The sequence below is a fragment of the Artemia franciscana genome, chromosome 11 (genome assembly GCF_032884065.1).
Source record: "Artemia franciscana chromosome 11, ASM3288406v1, whole genome shotgun sequence".
Classification (NCBI taxonomy): domain Eukaryota; kingdom Metazoa; phylum Arthropoda; class Branchiopoda; order Anostraca; family Artemiidae; genus Artemia; species Artemia franciscana.
Window position 1 is genome coordinate 44636950 of NC_088873.1, and position 20673 is coordinate 44657622.

Sequence of the window (20673 nt, forward strand, 5' to 3'; positions counted from 1 at the left end):
ACTCCTTTCCGTGGGATCGGGAATATGCGTTGGGTTTGGCGCTTTAACTGGACATTTGGTTCATCCCACAGCGCCAGTTCTGCTTACCAAAAGTGGCCCACTGGGCACTCGGATCCGAAATCCTTGCCGCTAACAACACCACGGTCGGCAAGGCATCTCACCCATTGAAAGTTTGAGAATAGATTGAGGCCGTTACGGCCCCAAGGCCTCTAATCATTCGCTTTACCGGATGAGACTCCCGTCTCCTTTGCTTGAGTGCCAGCTATCCTGAGGGAAACTTCGGGAGGAACCAGCTACTAGATGGTTCGATTAGTCTTTCGCCCCTATACCAAGCTCCGACGATCGATTTGCACGTCAGAATCGCTTCGGTCCTCCATCAGGGTTTCCCCTGACTTCGACCTGGCCAGGCATAGGTCACCATCTTTCGGGTCCCAACATGTGTGCTCTAGGTGCGTCGCATCCGCAACGGGATCACGACGCCCCTGGGATGCGCCCTCTCCAGTGGAGAAGGATCTCCCATCAGCATTGCAAGCAATACCTTAACTTTCATTCCGCCATCGCTCTTCTCATCGACCTACGACTCGCACACAAGTTAGACTCCTTGGTCCGTGTTTCAAGACGGGTCGGAAGGAACTCGCCTACTCTCCGCTCACCCAGGAGACCCACAAAAGGGCTCCCAGCAACAGAAGCCGGGCCGAATCGTTGCCGGGAATCGAGCGTCCTGAAGCCGAAGCAACAAAAGCACTTGGTCCTTTGACACCGTTCCAGCCACGCGCGGATTACGAATCCACCCGGGAATACACGCCGTGAGCAACGTAGATGACCAACATGACCAGAGAACAGCCAAAGCTGCCCTCAGCCCATCACATCAGCACTCGCTACCCACGACACTGATCCCGAAGATGACTCGAACTTCGAAAGTCCTTCCGTTTTAAACCCCTGGAGGATTTCACGCAATGTTTAACTCTCTCTTCAGAGTTCTTTTCAACTTTCCCTCGCGGTACTTGTCTTCTATTGGTCTCACATTCATATTTACACTTAGATGGAGTTTACCACCTGATTAGCGCTGCATTCTCAAGCAACACGACTCTAGAGAGACCTCGGAATGCCGAGCGCTCATCCGTCCTACGGGCCTGACACCCTCTCTGGGCAATCGGGCCACATTCATGAGGACTTTAGACTGGACAAGCGACGGTCTTACGAGGCTCCCAAACACTGCATCGGTCGAAATTGCCTCCCGAAGGATACAATTGACCCTTAGTGCTGGGCTTTTCCCTCTTCGCTCGCCGCTACTAAGGGAATCCTTGTTAGTTTCTTTTCCTCCGCTGACTAATATGCTTAAGTCAAGCGGGTCGTCTCGCCTGAGCTGAGGCCGGGGGGTTTCATAAACTGACAGGGTCATTTGTTTTTCAAACCAATCACCAAAGTCACCTGGTCACCACAAACCCAGTAATGCCAGCATGCCCCTTGGAGTCAACAGTTCAACATCAAATAAACCAATTTCCTACTACCAAAGTCATAGCAGTCCATACCTGTGACAAAAGGCTGTCAGTCAAAGTGTTTTAGCCAAGAAGATTTTGGATTTTCATCCTCATTGGGCCCTTAATACTCTGTGCACCCACAATCTGTAACACCTCCTCTAAGTTCCACCAAAAAGGAGCTCAGTTACCATTACCCCGTTGGGTGACAAGTAAAAGGGTGATCCACAAGAGGCATAACCCTGGGCCTTGTCTTACTTGATGAGATCGCTTGCACTCCTTGTACTATTGATTCCCTTAATCAATAGCCCACAACAAAAAGGCAAATGAGACCAGTAAGCGAGACCAAATACCCTCTCACCAAATTCTCTCAACATTAACAGTTGACACAAAACTTGACGAGATCGCTTGCATTCTATATAGGCGTTGAAATCAACGGCCCTATAGAAGCAAGGAGCCTCGCAGTGACGGTACCCAAATATCGTATGATAAAAACATCCGTCTCTCAGCCAGACGTAGTCCAAGCTCAAAGGCTGGACATGCAATTTGCGGTCAAAATATAGACGTTCCATGTGTCCTGCAGTTCGCATGGAATCACGCATCTAGCTGCGTTCGTCTTCGTAATGTGAGCCAAGTGATCCATCCTCCAGGGTCATTCTAATGAATGTTTCAAATTCTCCCTCAAACAAGGCCAATGCAGTTGCACCCTTGCACACCTCAAGCCATGCTCTATTGGGGCAAGCTCACCTTCACTCCCTTTAGTCTCGCGGAGTGGTATCCATGATCCTTGAATCACAGAGCCACTCTAGTCCCCAATATGACTATTTTTCACTACGAATTCACACGTAGAAAATATACATCGAGATTTCAAGAGCATGTTGGCATATTGCTTGCAAAATCGATGCTACATTAGTGCAGTCGCAGTGCAAGACTTTGGCTCACCTGAGGACTTCCGCGCCTCTCTTTTGACCAAGCCAATCCCTTTGTCTCGCACCACTTGGGCCCTCAGGAGGGGTAAAGAGTGCTTCCCGGGCCCCACCAAAATGTTGCTGGAGCAGCAACTACCACAGTGTTACTAATCGAATGTCCATTATTTTTCAGAAGGCATGACTTTGGCCCTCATACACAACTCAAGATATGTAACAAGCTTTGCAGGCTCTCGTCTCCTCACAAGAGCCCCCGTCTGCAAAAGCAAGGTCCCAATCTAGTAGTGCCTCCAAAAATCCTACTACCAACCTAGAATAATGGCCACAGATACCAAGACCTCGAGACAATAACCCAGTATATCATCTCGAGATCCCCCATAAACACAGGCAGCAACACTCACCTCAGTGTTGGGTTTGTCTCAACAGGGACGTCAAAGTAATCCCATTGACTGGCTACCTTCACAAGCTTTGCATGCTCCCACTCCTCTGAGAGCCCCCACTACAGAGCTAGTTCCAGTCCTCAAAGTCAGTCAATGGTCTCACCGATTCTCCATTAGTCAACAAACCAAACTTTTTAGGCAATCCACCACAATGGACTGCCGTCAAAGCCCACCATTCCTCAAGACTCCGTTGAGCACTACTTTGCTCAACGAATGGCCCCCATGAATGATGCTGCACAAGGGTACTACCCCCTGACAATAGGCTAAACCTACTTGTGCACCTCAAACATCAAACACGGGGACGTGTATCAATAACAACGATTCGGAATAAAACTACTGACCACACAAGGCCAAGAAGTCTCCTTCTCGTTTATCAAACGCTAATGATCCTTCTGCAGGTTCACCTACGGAAACCTTGTTACGACTTTTACTTCCTTTAAAGGATCAAGTTTGAACAACTTTCAACCACACCACGAGTGGCCCGGAGGCTGCCCTGGCGAGTCGTCCGAAGTTCTCACTAAATCATTCAATCTTCAGTAGCGACGGGCGGTGTGTACAAAGGGCAGGGACGTAATCGACGCAAGCTAATGACTTGCGCCTACTAGGGATTCCTGGTTCATGGGGATCCTTGCAGTCCCCAATCCCAACCACGAAAGAGGTTCAGCGGTTACCCGGTCCTCTCGGACAGGGAGGACGCGCTGATTCTTCCAGTGTAGCGCGCGTGCGGCCCAGGACATCTAAGGGCATCACAGACCTGTTATTGCTCACTCTCATATGGCTAAATGCCACTTGTCCCTCTAAGAAGAGCGATCCACGACTAGGATCCATCGTCTATTTAGCAGGCTAGAGTCTCGTTCGTTATCGAAATTAACTAGACAAATCGCTCCACCAACTAAGAACGGCCATGCACCACCACCCACTGAATCAAGAAAGAGCTCTCAATCTGTCAATCCTTCCAGTGTCTGGGCCTGGTGAGGTTTCCCGTGTTGAGTCAAATTAAGCCGCAGGCTCCACTCCTGGTGGTGCCCTTCCGTCAATTCCTTTAAGTTTCAGCTTTGCAACCATAATTCCCCCGGAACCCAAACACTTTGGTTTCCCGGAAGCTGCCCACGGAGTCATTCAAGTAACGTCCGCGGATCGCTGGTTGGCATCGTTTATGGTTAGAACTAGGGCGGTATCTGATCGCCTTCGAACCTCTAACTTTCGTTCTGGATTAATGAAAACATTCTTGGCAAATGCTTTCGCAGTTGTTCGTCTTGCGTTGGTCCAAGAATTTCACCTCTAGCATCGCAGTACGAATGCCCCCGTCTGTCTCTGTTAACTATTACCTCAAGTCCAGAAAACCAACATAATAAGACCGAGGTCCTATTCCATCATTCCATGCTGTGATATTCAGGCGCGGTGCACCTGCTTTAAGCACTCTAATTTGTTCAAAGTAAACGTATCGGCCACCCAGGACACTAGGTAGAGCACCCCGAACGATCCAATGAATTGTCCGATCGAGGCAGTGACCACCGTGAGGCGGCACCACCCGACCGAGACCCATATCCAACTACGAGCTTTTTAACCGCAGCAACTTTAATATACCCTATTGGAGCTGGAGTTACCACGGCTGCTGGCACCAGACTTTGCCTCCAATGGATCCTCGCTAAAGGATTTAAAGTGTACTCATTCCAATCACAGGGCCTCGGATGAGTCCTGCATCGTTATTTTTCGTCACTACCTCCCCGTGCTGGGAGTGGGTAATTTGCGCGCCTGCTGCCTTCCTTGGATGTGGTAGCCGTTTCTCAGGCTCCCTCTCCGGAATTGAACCCCAATTCCCGTTACCCGTTGCAACCATGAAAAGCGCATAGCCTACCATCGAAAGTTGATAAGGCAGACATTTGAAAGACACGTCGCCGGTGCGAGACCGTGCGATCGGCTATAGTTATTCAGAGTCACTAAGAGACGAGCCGAAGCCCGATTGGTCTTGATCTAATAAAAGCACCCCTTCCGTGAAGTTGGGGCTATTGTGCATGTATTAGCTCTAGAATTACCACAGTTATCCAAGTAGGATATAGTACGATCTAAGGAACCATAACTGATTTATTGAGCCATTCGCGATTTCGCCCACTGGGGGCTTGTACTTAGACATGCATGGCTTAATCTTTGAGACAAGCATATGCTACTGGCAGGATCAACCAGGTAACACATTCACATTACCATCAGGCACATTAGAAACGCATTGAAACAATGAGATTTCCCTCTAGGAGTTGGCCACCTTGCCATGTCCTTTCAAGACCCTATAATCCCATTAGTCACAGGCTCCAATGATACCAAAATCATTACCGAATCAAGGATTCCACACTATCCAAGATGCGTCTAGCTCAACAGATGTTTGGATCAGAGTGATACCCTGGGGTTCCCAACCCAATCGCTCTGAACCCCTCATCAGTTTATAGTGTTTTAAAGGTGCTAACCCATTGGAAAGCAGTCCTCTCGCAATCCTAGCACCATCAAAACCACTATGCTTGCACAAACAATCGCCAAAAGGCCTTTCGCTGGTAGCAGTTGGATGGTCCAACTAACATTTGCCAATTTCAAACAGACTTTTCCTTGACACATTTCCACTAGAGAATTTTTCCTTTATTGGGCTCGTGATTCAATTCACTCTTTAGTGCAACTGATAGAGCCTTGCCGTGACAACAATTGAGCTAAAGTAACCAGACAAGCCCTAAAGGAGATGAAAGGCACATTGGCTCTCTCTCCTTGGGGTCTCTCCTGGCACACTAGCCCATCACCCATGCCTCACCATTTCCTTTCAATTCTCATCAGCTAGATACAGTTACACAGGTGGCACGGATGCTTAAGGCCGTGAATGGTTAGACCGTTGCTCAAGCGGTAACCATGTGCTACACATGGTTACCATTCAACGGCTTTAAGACTGAGATCCACTTTAGCCCGTGTCTACGGCTTCCATTTATCAAGCCCCATTTTTTCTTTTGGATATTGACCCCCTCATATAAGGTCTGGGGATTATCGGCAGGGGTTCCGGTTGCAAATTTATAATTTTAATTAATTAAACACACTTTTTAACATTTTTCAACAGGGTGATTGGATCAACTCAATCGGACTGGCTAGGTGGACCAACAAGCAGTATCAATGCCCATTTTCATATATACATTAAGGCCAAACTCTCGCCTGACTTCTCTATACAAGTGAGAAGTGACAGTTTTGATCTGTCAAAGTTTGACACACCAATTGGTGCAACTAGTGCGAACTTTGCCGTGACAACAAACAGACCAAAACATACCAGTCAAGATCAAGTGGAAATCAAAGGGAATACTAGAGCTCTCTCTTTCTCTCCTTGAGTCTCCCACGGGTATGCTAGTCAACTTTCCTTGCTATACGTTTCTAATCCCACACACAATCACACTCATCCACTGAGTACAGCTACACAGGTGCACGGATGCTTAAGGCCGTGAATGGTTAGACCGTTGCTCAAGCGGTAACCATGGGCTACACCAATACCAACAACAGGCTCACTTAGACTGAGATCCACTTTAGCCCGTGTCTACGGCTTCCATTTATCAAGCCCCATTTTTTCTTTTGGGTGGTGACCCCCTCATATAAGGTCTGGGGATTATCGGCGGGGGTTCCGGTTGCAAATTTATAATTTTAATTAATTAAACACACTTTGAACATTTTTCAACATGGGTACTGAATCAAGTGGCCTGACTGGCTTATAACCAACAATCAATTTCAAACTCTTATCCTAGTCACAAGCCCTAGTGCAAATGAAAGGGAGAACTAGAGCTCTCTCTCATTGGGTCGCCCACTGGCATTCTAGTCAACTTTCCTTGTTAAAAGTTTCCAATGCCGCACATTTGCACACTCATCAACTGAGTACAGATACACAGGTTTCAAATGCTTAGAGACATGATTGATTAGACTGTTGCCTCAGCGGTAGCCAAGCGCTACACACAAATCAAAGTTCTGCAAATAGTTTAATTAATGAATAAATACCAGAAAGTCAGACAGTTACCGCATCTAGATTATGCCCACCGCTTAAAGTACGGATGCTTAAAGCCGTTGAATGGTTAGACTGTTTCTCTAGCGGCAATCAATTGCTAAACATAGACCAACAATATAGTCCTTTTTCGCGCCCAAGTTCACCGCTTAAAGAACGGATTCCTTCAAGCCGAGGCTAGTTAGACTGTTGCTTTGGCGGTAAGCCATTGCTCTAAGCACATACCAACACTATATTCCTCTTTCATAGGGTATTTCATTGAGCTCATGTTTGCCGCTTAAGGCACGAATCCTGAAAGCCGTCAATGGTTAGACCATTGCTCAAGTGGTAGTAACCATCCACTTCACACATACCAACAATATACTCATTTTCATATGGGGGTTCCCATTTAGCCCATGTCCACTGTATAGCATTCAAGCTTCTCGCTCTCGCTTCGGGATAGGCGGGGAGGGGGTGCCCGCTGTCTCCAGTAACTTTCCACAGAGTGTCTAATCATTGCCTCAGCTCAGCCCATCACTCTTGGCCAATATCATTTTTCACTATTTTTTCATTTGGATAGTGACCCCCTCATATAAGGTCTGTGGATTATCGGCAGGGGTTCCGGTTGCAAATTTATAATTTTAATTAATTAAACACACTTTGAAAATTTTTCAACATGGGTACTGAATCAAGCGGCCTGACTGGCTTATAACCAACAAGTGATTTCAAACTCTTATCCTAGTCAAGCACCCTGGTGCCAAGGAAAGGGAACACTAGAGCTCTCTCTCATTGGGTCTCCCACTGGCATTTTAGTCAACTTTCCTTGTTAAAAGTTTCGAATTCTGGACACATGCACACTCAGCGGTAATAACCATTCACTACACATATACCAACAACATAGTCATTTTCATATGGGGTTCCCATCTAGCCCCTGTCCCCTGTATAGCAGTCAAGCTTCTCTCTCGCTCTCTCTTTCGCTAATAAATACCAGACAGTCAGACAGTCATCCCATCTAGCTTATTCCCACCGGTTAAAGTACGAATGCTTAAAGCCGTTGGAATGGTTAGACTGTTTCTTTAGCGGCAATCAATTGCTAAACAGTAGACCAACAATATAGTACTTTCTTATGCCCATGTTTTACCGCTTAAAGAACGGATGCCTTCAAGCCGAGGCTAGTTAGACCGTTGCTCTAGCGGTAACCCATTGCTCTAAGCACATGCCAACACCATGTTCCTCTTTCATAGGGTATTTCATTGAGCCCGTGTTTGCCGCTTAAGGCACGAATCCTTAAAGCCGTCAATGGTTAGACCATTGCTCAAGTGGTAATAACCCTCCGCTACACACACATACCTAGGTGCTTAGGCATGGTGCTCAGGTTCACCGCTTAAAGTACGGATGCCTTCAAGCCGAGGCTAGTTTGACTGTTGCTCTCGCGGTAACCCATTGCTCTAAGCACATACCAACACTATATTCCTCTTTCATATGGGATTTCATTGAGCCCATGTTCGCCGCTTAAAGCACGAATCCTTACAGCCGTCAATGGTTAGACCAACTATATAGTCATTTTCATATGGGGTTCCCATCCAGCCCATGTCCACTGTAGAGCATTCAAGCTTCTCTCTCGCTCTCTCTTCCGCTAATAAATACCAGACGGTCAGACAGTCATCCCATCTAGCTTATGCCCACCGCTTAGAGTTCGGATGCTTAAAGCCGTTGAATGGTTATACTGTTTCTTTAGCGGCAATCAATTGCTAAACAGTAGACCAACAATATAGTCCTTTCTTATGCCCATGTTCACCACTTGAGGCACGGATGCCTTCAAGCCGAGGCTAGTTAGACCCGTTGCTCTAGCGGTAACCTATTGCTCTAAGCCCATACCAACACCATATTCCTCTTTCATCTGGCATTTCATTGAGCCTTTGTTTGGTGCTTAAAGCACGAATCCTTAAAGCCGTCAATGGTTAGACCATTGCTCAAGTGGTAGTAACCATCCGCTTCACACATACCAACAATATACTCATTCTCATATGGGGTTCCAATCTAGCCCATGTCCACTGCACTTTTTGTAGTCAATTACAGACAGTTGAATTTTTTGTTTCTGGCCCAAATCCCTTGGTGTATAATTGCAAGTTCACTTGCATAAGAGTCGAGGCAGATTGCAGGAGGCCCTTGTAGGCCTTGAATTGGACTCTTATTTCCATTCATATTCATTTCTTTGGCGGTAATCAGTTGTAAATAGATTGCCAAATTTGTCACTATATCTGCTTCCCCCTTCCCCCACCGTGAATGAACCTGTTCGAACCTCAACAGGTTGACTCTAATTCGGCATTGTGGAGTGACATGCATGAGAGGAAAATTTTCAAGTATTGTTGTAATTTTTCAAGTAAACTACTGTCAAAGCAAAATAAGTTTAGGGAGGTGTAAAAGCAAATAAAATTATCTATTTTGTCCCGTATCATTAGCGTCCATCCCCTCTCTAAACTGACGGGAATATTGGCAACCTTAGCTGAATACTGAGTTATTTAACGTCAGCTTTAAAACAAATAGGAGAGAGCACTATTACGATTCTTTTATGCACTGAGTTTGTTTTAGAACTGGTTCATTGCTAAAAGTTTCATATTTTTAAATTATTGGACTTCAATTAACTAATTTTTCGAAAATATTCGTTTCTTATAATTTTCCAAAATTTTTGATCTATTACACTTATAGATCTTAAAAAATAGTTGAATTACAATACAATATAATTATTTGCTGAGCATTAGTTGTAAATCCACGTACATTATTTTTTTAGTTATTTAAATTGTATATTAGTATATGTAATTTTTTAATTATTTTGTGAAAACTTCTATTTTTGTATCATGAATACATTTAATGTTATTAGAAGAGGTCATACAAAAAGAAAATCCATGACTACAAAAAGATTTGTTTCCCGGATCGGGAGAAATATTAGAAACAGAACTAAACTGGCAAAAATTATTAACCCTAAGAAAAGTGGTAATACGTTTTTAAAGCCATATTTTGTGCTAGAATCAAGTGAGTGTGCATTATCAAAGGAAGTTGGGCATAATGATACCTTATAACAAATTCTAAAAACAATACAAAAAACATTTTTAAACAGAATGTTCTTAAATAAATGGGAAAATTATTTAAATATTAACTTTATTTCAGTAGTATACACATTCATTTACTTAGAGAAAACTATTGCAATTAATTATAATTTAGATACAAATGTAAAGAAGAAGAGTGTGTTTGTAATTAGGATAGGTAATGGATCTTTATGCTTACATTCTTTGCTTTCATTGATTGAATTGTACACATTGTGTGCCGAGCGTACTGCATCCTCTTTCTGGAGGAACATCTTCCAGCTGTCGCTGTCGTGGTTCATCTCGGTATACATTTTGTTCATCTTTAAGTGTTACTCTTACACTTTTTTATTATTTTTTTATGGTGGAAAATTTTCAAAGCTCCAACCTAAAAATAAAATTACAAATAATTTCAGTCACACATACATACATACATATATATATATATATATATATATATATATATATATATATATATATATATATATATATATATATATATATATATATATATATATGTATATATATATGTATATATATATATATATATATATATATATATATATATATATATATATATATATATATATATATATATATATATATATATATATATATATATATATATATATATATATATATATATATATATATATATATATATATATATATATATATATATATATATATATATATATATATATATATATATATATATATATATATATATATATATATGTATAATGACGAAGACCACACTGCCTTTCCATAATACAACAAAAAAGAGAGAATAATGAAGACTTTTTTCCCAAGACAGTGAACCAACAAAACCTATTTGAATATTTTGGCCCTATATCTATGGGCCGTCTTCAGCAAAGAAAATAAAAAACAATAAAACACTTACAATAAAAGTTCTCCGTTAAAAATATTTTTTTATTTTTTAAATAGCCTTGGCATCATTACTTCTTAACGAAAAGTTCATCCAAGACTGTGTGATAAAATCTAACATTTTACAAGCTAAAAAGGTTCATTCATTTCATTAACTGTATTTATTAAAAATTGGAATAATCTCTTATTGCGATATTTGCCTTCTCTGCAGCTAATCTGATAGTTCTTCGGGGATCGGGCTTGTTTTTGTTCGTTCCAATTTTTGTTTTATTTTGAATTAGATTATTTTCTATAATTAATTTTGTGTACATAGGGTTGAGTGTGTATTCACCCAAGTTTCTACTTAGGGATGTATTATTATTTAAGTATCGTCTGATTTCGATTGCCTCACGGACAGTTTGTTTGATTCCTAGGTCATTGCTAATTAGAATTGTTTCGTCAAATAGAACATAATGGTTTGGATTTTCAAAAATATGATTACTTAAAGCTGAATCGAAAGATATGGAGTTATTTTTAGATTTTAATGCTTTTTCAATACTTTCTTTGTGTTGCTGTAATCTTGTTCCTAAATTTTGGTGGGTTCGACCAATGTAATAATTTCCACAACTAGATTGTATTTGATACACCCCTCGTAGACGAGTAACTGGGGTTTTATCCTTACCAGAATTGAGAAGATTCATTATGCTTAAATTACTTGTGAATACATCACGCAAAATATTTTTTAAACAAATTTTTTCAGTTTTGAAGTAATTTTCGGAATATAAGGTAGGTAAATCGTGCTTGTGGGTTTTTTCGAATTGTTTACTGGTGTGGGATTTAAGGCTTCAGAAGAATGTATCTTTAATCCTTGAGCAATAACAGTATTTATGAGAGAAATTGCGTACCCGTTGCCAAAAAGTATGTCTGTAATAAAATTTAATTCTTTTTTAACATACGGCTCTGAACAGATATTAAGTACTCTATCCACAAGATATATTACCACACCTCTTTTAACCTGTGGAGGATGGTTAGATTTGAAGTGAAGGTATCTATTATTATGCTTAAGTTTTCTGTAAACCGTAAAATCAAGTTTATTCACACTACGTATTATCAGTACATCTAAGAAAAGTATTTTTCCATCTCTTTAGGTATCTAGAGTGAATTGCAGGTTTTATCGTATTTAAAGTATTTAAATGTTCTAGAAAACCATTAAGTTCACTTTCACCATAATTACAAACTGAAATTATGTCGTCCATGAAACGTCCCCAAAACACATGATTAAGAAAATACGAATCTAAAGCCCAATTTTCAAGATTCTCGACGAAAATATTTGCGAGTAGGCCTGATATAGGTGCTCCCATAGGATTGATGTTTCAAAATCTGAACAATTATTACAAAATAAACTGGAAAACAATTATCATCTAATTGAAGAGTCAGCGATAGGTCTAGACATTGATGTTCTCATGCATTTGGTTAAATTACGTTACAAATACTTCATGCACTTCCAGTTTCGAAATTCATATTACAAACAAAAAAACGGGCTTTCCTATGGAAGCACCTCTATCAGGCATACTCGCAAAAAATTTCGTTAACCATCTTGAAAATTGGGCACTAGATTCGTATTTTCTTAATCATGTGTTTTGGGGACACTTCATGGACGACGTAATTCCAGTTTGGAATTATTTCGAAAATGAACTTAAAAGTTTTCTAGAGCATTTATATTTGACGATAGAAGATTTTACGTGCAATTCACTCTAGAGACCGAAACAGATGGAAAAATACCTTCTCTAGATGTATTGATAATACGTATTGTGAATAAACCTGATTTTACGGTTTACAGAAAACCAAAGCACAATAATAAATACAGTAAAATAATAATTTACTATTATAATAATTTACTATATAATAATTTGGAAGTCAAATCTATAAAATAAGTATTCACTAGAATAAATTGAAAAATGCACGTTTTCAGAGTGTTTGGTTGTTGCGGATAAATTGTTCAAAGTAGCCATCTTTTTCACTTACATCAACATTTTCTGAATTGAAAAGATTTAGAGATTAAATGACTGAAGGATGAGAATATTCATATGGTAGATATACCGTTTCTAAGGAAAAGAATACTTTTTCGTTCGAACAATTTTTTCTCGATTTCTTTTTCTTCTTTGACAAGAGTTAAGTTTTACGCCTCTGGGACTGACTTGAGACTGATGAGTGACGGGGTATTTCTCGCCCTTATTAAATATTTCCCGCTTTTTTTCCGATTTCAACCGCTCGCCGAGGAATCACGCACTGGACCTGAAATATTGTGTAACACTCTTTAAAATCCTATCCAGAGCCCCAATCATGTAACGTCGAGGACGCAAAATCCACGGCAACTGGTGCAGTATATTTCTTAGCAAGAATGAAGCAACTTAAAAATAATAATTAATATAATAAATTTAGTAATATTTATAATTAATAATAAATAATATTTTTTAATTAATAAAAAGTAAAAATGTCTAAAAACTAAAACAAACTTCACAGAAGCTTATTCATTGGCAGTATATTTTCGGTAGAAAAATTCATTGGCAGCTTAACTTCTGTCGAAACTATGCTGAGTGATCTCATCATCCTCTTCGCTGTCAAAGTAATCTTTGTCTTCCTCATCAATTAGTTTTTCTATATCTTCTTTTTGATCTATGATAGTCAAAAAGGGTGTATAAGTTGTCGTGAGTTCATCGATAGCCATATCCTTGTCATCACCATCCATACATTTGAATACATTCAAACCCTCTTCATTGACACCTTCCATGCACCTTTCATAGTCAAGATCCTTCATAAGAGGTGCATCATCCCAAACTTTTGGCAGGATTAATAAGACAATAAAAAAGACTTGAAGAAGGCGTTGATATTATAAAACAAAACTCCTGCACTGACGGTAATAACTTTAGAATAAAACTAAAGCAATTGTATATAATGAAACTTTCCTCTGCCACATATAAGAAAGTCTTAAATTGTCGGTTTGTAATTTTCTTCTTTTTTTCCGCTGAGAAAGGCTCCCGGACATTGGGCCGAAATATTCGGATATTTTTATTTTTTTTAGTTAAAATGTAGTTTATATATTTTATTTTGTTCAGTGCCTTATAGAAATTAAACCCGTTTTTCTTCAATCAATTTTTCGTAGAATTTTATTTTCCACTAATAATAAGTTTAGGGAGGTGTAAAAGCAAATAAAATTTATCATTAACGTCCATCCCCTCTCTAAACTGACGTGAATATTGGTAACATTAGCTCAATACTGAGTCATTTAATATCAGTTTTTAAACAAATAGGAGAGATACTATTATGAGTCTTTTTTGCATATAGTTTGGTTTAGAACTCGTTCATTGCTAAAAGTTTCATATTATTAAATTATTAGAATTCAATTAATTTATTTTTTTTAAATTATTCGCTTCTTATATTGTTTCATACTTTCGATCTATTGCGCTTATAGATCGTAAAAAAATGGAAACAATATAATTATTTCCTGAGTATTAGCTGTAAATCCACGTGCATTATTTTTTAGTTATTAAATTGTAAATTAATATATATATATATAATTTATTTATATATAATTATATATAATAAATAGAAACTTCTATTTTTATATCATGAATACATTTAACATTATTAGAAGAGGTCATACAAAAAGAAAATCCATGACTATAGAAAGATTTGTTTCCCCTATCGGGAGAAATATTAGAGACCGAACTAAATTGGCACAAATTATTAACCCCAAGAGTAGTGGTAATACATTTTTAAAGTCATATGTTGTGCTAGAATTAAGTGAGTGTGCATTATAAAAGGAATTTGGGCATAATGATACCTTAAAACAAATTTTAGAAACAATAAAAAACACCCATTTTAAAACAAAAGGTCCTCAAATAAATGGGAAAATTATTTAAATATTAACTTTATTTCAGGAGTATACACATTCATTTATATAGAGAGAACTATTGCAATTAAGAATAATTAATTATTCTTTTATGGTAACCATTGTCTAAAAGAGGTAATCAACATCTATAATACGGCCTCTCCTAGAACATTAACAAATCCCTGTCTTGTCCTCCATTGGCTTCTTAACTCTAGCAATGAATTATTGTTGGTTCACATCATCGCAAAACATGAATTCAATAACATATAACAATGGTTATTTTTTAATATGTTGTGCTAGAATTAAGTGAGTGTGCATTATAAAAGGAATTTGGGCATAATGATACCTTAAAACAAATTTTAAAAACAATAAAAAACACCCATTTTAAAACAAAAGGTCCTCAAATAAATGGGAAAATTATTTAAATATTAACTTTATTTCAGGAGTATACACATTCATTTATATAGAGAGAACTATTGCAATTAAGAATAATTAATTATCCTTTTATGGTAACCATTGTCTAAAAGAGGTAATCAACATCTATAATACGGCCTCTCCTAGAACATTAACAAATCCCTGTCTTGTCCTCCATTGGCTTCTTAACTCTAGCAATGAATTATTGTTGGTTCACATCATCGCAAAACATGAATTCAATAACATATAACAGTGGTTATTTTTTAATGTGGTAATACATTTTTAAAGTCATATGTTGTGCTAGAATTAAGTGAGTGTGCATTATAAAAGGAATTTGGGTATAATGATACCTTAAAACAAATTTTAAAAACAATAAAAAACACCCATTTTAAAACAAAAGGTCCTCAAATAAATGGGAAAATTATTTAAATATTAACTTTATTTCAGGAGTATACACATTCATTTATATAGAGAGAACTATTGCAATTAAGAATAATTTAGATACAAATGTACAGAAGAAGAGCCTTTTATGGTAACCATTGTCTAAAAGAGGTAATCAACATCTATAATACGGCCTCTCCTAGAACATTAACAAATCCCTGTCTTGTCCTCCATTGGCTTCTTAACTCTAGCAATGAATTATTGTTGGTTCACATCATCGCAAAACATGAATTCAATAACATATAACAATGGTTATTTTTTAATGTGGTAATACATTTTTAAAGTCATATGTTGTGCTAGAATTAAGTGAGTGTGCATTATAAAAGGAATTTGGGCATAATGATACCTTAAAACAAATTTTAAAAACAATAAAAAACACCCAGTTTAAAACAAAAGGTCCTCAAATAAATGGGAAAATTATTTAAATATTAACTTTATTTCAGGAGTATACACATTCATTTATATAGAGAGAACTATTGCAATTAAGAATAGTTTAGATACAAATGTACAGAAGAAGAGCGTGCTTGTAATTAGGATAAGCAATTGATCTTTGTGCGTACATTTTTTGCTTTCACTGATTGAATTGTACACATTGTGTGCTGAGCGTACTGAATCCTCTTTTTGGAGGAACATCTTCCAGCTGTCGCTGTCGTGGTTCATCTGTGGTTCATGTGTCCCTATAACACTTCTCTATTATTTTTTTTTTCCTGGGAAAATTTTCAAAGCTCAAACCTAAAAATATAAATTAAAAGTAATTTCAGTCAAATTGGATTCCAATCTTAAATCAAGATAAATTTCAAATTTACATGAAAACAAAAAATGGATTTAAAACATCTGAATTTAGAATGACAAATTTTAACATGTTTATATAAAATCATAAACATACCTTTAGATAATACAGTTTCAAAAATTGTACTGTTAAGTTTATACGCGTTTAACAATAAACAATTCTACTACATAAATAACATTAGAGACTTCATTTTATCACATGCAAAAAAGAATTTGAAATATAGTCAAATTTCTAGATGACATTAAAAAATTACGACATCACTTTTTGAAGATACAAACAAATTTATTCACTACATATAAAATTTATGTAAAAAACATCATAGATTTTCCGGAAAGTATACTTCATTCTTGTTTTTATTTAAAGGAATAATAATTACTTGCATTAACAGACCCTTTTATGGTAACCATTGTCTAAAAGAGGTAATCAACATCTATAATACGGCCTCTCCTAGAACATTAACAAATCCCTGTCTTGTCCTCCATTGGCTTCTTAACTCTAGCAATGAATTATTGTTGGTTCACATCATCGCAAAACATGAATTCAATAACATATAACAATGGTTATTTTTTAATGATTGGGCCACCCAGATTTATTTTTCATTACTAGTTTCTGTTCCCAAACCTTTTTAGCGTCTATATACCCTAATATGATACGTAATTTATTACGGAACTTATATTAGAACCTGTTTCTCTCATACTCAATCCTATTTGGATATACCTCAGTATGATTTTTCATTTCACACTTTAAAAACAAACTTGGGAAATAGGGTTGGGGGTCGGAAAAATATAGTGGGTCTGAATACCTAATGTATTAAGTACAATTACTGTGCATATGAACAAGTATGAGCTCTGAGTTCTTTATTTAACAATAAAATCCATTAACAAATAATTACATCAAGACAATCTCCCCCATAAGGCTCCATGGCCGGGAAAGAACAGGAGAGAAAGAAAACACCAACAAAAAAAATATTAACAAAATCCAAAAAACAAAATTGAGTCGCCCACCTTAATAATATCCAAAAAATGACAAGCTAGGCAGGGGGTAGCACATGATTTCACCAACTCAATTAAATATCCAACTCAATCCAGAGACATCAACTCCAAGGGAAACCGGAATATAAATAAAGAGACAAAAAAAAACAAAAAACAAAAAAAATTATTTACTAGCTAGAAAATCTCTTACATAATTTTTGAACATACCAAACGAGTGGCAGCTTCGTACGAACTCTTGGAGCGTGCTCCAGATCCTGTTGCAAGCTGTCAGAGGGTTGAAGTCAGACCTCACTGATGGTGTGTGAAGAACCAGTAAATTGTTGAAAGTGTGGAGATGATAAATCGATTGATCAGAAACAAAAGATATATTATTACATAAGACAGCAGGAAGATGGCCGTGCAACTGTAAAAAAATGAAAGAAGAACAAGAAATAAAATAGAGTGATTTCAAATCAAGCAAGGGTTTAAGCAAAAATCAGTTAGTTTCCTGAATAAGAGTCCTTGCTTTATCATAAAGTTTTGAAAGTGGCTTCAGAGACGAGGGAAAAGTTGACATCCAAATAACAGAACAATATGAAACATAAGACTGAACTAGGCTGCAGAACAAGATTCTAAGAATTGACCCTGGAAATATATATTTGAACTTTCTAAGGATTCCGAGACTCCTGGAGACTTTCATTTTAATCATGTCAATATGATGCTTGAACGAGAGATTTTCGTCAAGCAAGATGCCTAGGAATTGAACTTAACGATTCTTAGGTCTGCTTAGAGAACCTCTTGACACATTTATTTCATTTAAATCAGGGCAAGCCTTTGAGACTCTGGAGAAAGTGAAAAAACATGACTTTTCCACATTTAAGGCAAGATAATTCACATCAAACCACTGGATAACTCTTTCAAGAACGGCTTTAATCCTTGAACGAAGATCAGACTCGGTTCTACCAGTTATGCCAAGAGTACTGTCATCAGCAAAAGCAATAAGTGTATCCGGTAAGGACAAACTCTTGTCACAGCAAGTGACGGATACTGGTTGACAAAGACGACGGTAGATGGTAGGTTTTAAATTTTTAACCGCATTAATAAGGTCATTGACGTAGATTAAAAAGAGTATCGGCCCAATGACAGATCCTTGTGGAACGCCAATCTCTATTCCAGAAGGATTAGAAAAGTCCGGATGAACCGAGATGACTCGACCAGATAAATATGATAGAAACCATGAATAAGCATTCCCTCTTATACCAATTTGGGACATTTTCAAAAGAAGAATCTTGTGTGTTAATGAGACAAACGCTTTTCGAACATCAAGAAAAAGAGCAGCAGGTATCAAACCAGAGTCAAGAGCTGAATTTAAATAATTCAAGAGAGTTGCACATGCATGCTCAGTTGAATGTTTCGCCCTAAAACCAAACTAAAAATCATGAAAAAAGTATTTAGTATTAAGAAAATCAAGAAGTCGAGAAAGCATAGCTTTTTCAAAAATTTTACTAAACACTGATAAAAGAGATATGGGACGATAATTTGCAGGATAATTCCTTGATCCACCTTTAAAAAGGATGATAACAGGAGCACGCTTTAGAGCACTTGGGAAGACACAATTTTGAAAAGAAAGATTGACAAGTCTCTGGAGGGCACACACAATGACAGGAAGAATGAACCTGACAAACCTTAGTCGGAATGCGGTCTGGGCCAGAGGATGAAGAACCCCTCAAACAATTGACAATTCTGGCTATTTCGGCAAAGCGTATTGTAAACTCTTCTATAAGCTTTGAAAAGTTGAAGCCGAGAATCACGCGAAAATAGCTTAGAGCACCTGTAAGCCTTCCAAAGATGATTTTTCTTCCTCCAACTTTTAAGGAGTCCAGGGGTCATCCAAGGATTCAAAGGGGTTGTTTTTTTCGATGCTGGATTCGACTGGGGTGCATCACATGTATCAAAGATAACTTCTTTCAAAGAATCATAAAACGAATTAAACAAAGAATCTGTGTCAGATCCATTTTCAGAAATACTCCACGAACGACCTGCCAGCCATGACCTAAGAATATGCAAGCCCTGATCATTAAATTTTAAAGAGGAAAAACCAGCTTCTTGGCTCCTCCTTGGCAACGAATCGGAAAAATCATTCATAGAAAAAACAGGAAAATGGTCTGAGATATCACTCATCAATATAGAATTTCGCACCAAGGTCAAAGATGAAAAAATATTATCAAGCAAAGAAGTGTTCCACAAGCGAGCATTGTCGAAAGAAAATCCAAGGACGAGGATGACCTCCGGTCACACAAATTAAGGTTGAAGTTGCCCATAGCTACAAGTTCACATGAATGAAGTTGGATTATTTCCATAGCCTCATCAAGAATCTGATCTGAAGGAAAGAGGGAACAGACCCACTAGGAGACCGGTATATATTACCAACAATCAAAGTTTTCGCTTGGGTTTTAATCTCAATAAATATGGATTCAAAAATTCCTTCTTCATTTCTTGACAGGTCATGTCTAACAGAGTACGGAAGATATTCCGAAACATAAACAGCGAGGCCGCCTTTAGCCATCCTATTTCGATTCAAATATTCCATCTTGTACCCAGGGAGATGCAATAGAGATTCGTTTTTTGAATCAAGGAAAGTCTCACAAAGACCAATGAAGTCAGGGTGGCCACTACGCACTATTTTTTTCAACTCACCAAACGAAGAACAAAGACACTGAACATTAAGCTGAAGTATAGAGAATCTACCATCTCGTTTGGATACTTGATCTAAACCCGATACGTACTTACTACTAACTGAAAAATGGGGATTTGATGGTGATTTGTTAGACTCACCTACTGAATTATTTATCAAACTAAGAACATCAATTGGGTTATTTTGAAGATGACATAGTCGCTCACCCAAGGAGAAGATGTCACCCAAACTAGAGTCAGACAAATTCAAAAAACATACTAACTATGATCCATCATGCACCACTCACCACCCGGCTTGGCATCTTCATAACAATAACATGTGGACAGCAACTAGGCAAACAGAACGATGAACTAATTTTTTGAGAAAAAGAAACTGAAACAGAAAATATAAAGGCCAAAAACAGAAAACTTGAATAAGAGAAAAACTTGTATACAAAATGAAAAACAACAAAAACATAACTAAATCTCCCAATCCAGGAGAAAAATTTATATATCATAACTTACGAAAAAACAACAAAAACTAACAAACATCAAACAAATCACTAAAAAAATGAACAAATCACACATATTACTCATCACCTCCGACTATCACAGTGGCGGAGGGAACCACAGAGGTCACATTATTAGATAGTTTAAAGGGATCAAAACATGAGTCCTCAATTTGCAACCAAGTCTTACTCTTTGAAAAC

The 20673-nt window shown here is 38.1% G+C and overlaps 1 long non-coding RNA gene, 1 other non-coding gene and 1 pseudogene across 2 annotated transcripts in view; 1 reads left to right on the forward strand and 2 right to left on the reverse strand.

Annotated features, from left to right (window-relative positions):
- Positions 1-20673, forward strand: part of LOC136033274 (uncharacterized) — a 166300-nt gene that overhangs the window by 140890 nt on the left and 4737 nt on the right. The window lies entirely within an intron of this gene.
- Positions 1978-2132, reverse strand: LOC136033400 (5.8S ribosomal RNA; annotated as a pseudogene).
- Positions 3226-5031, reverse strand: LOC136033398 (small subunit ribosomal RNA). The gene has a single exon (XR_010618926.1). It is a non-coding gene; the product is annotated as a small subunit ribosomal RNA (ribosomal RNA).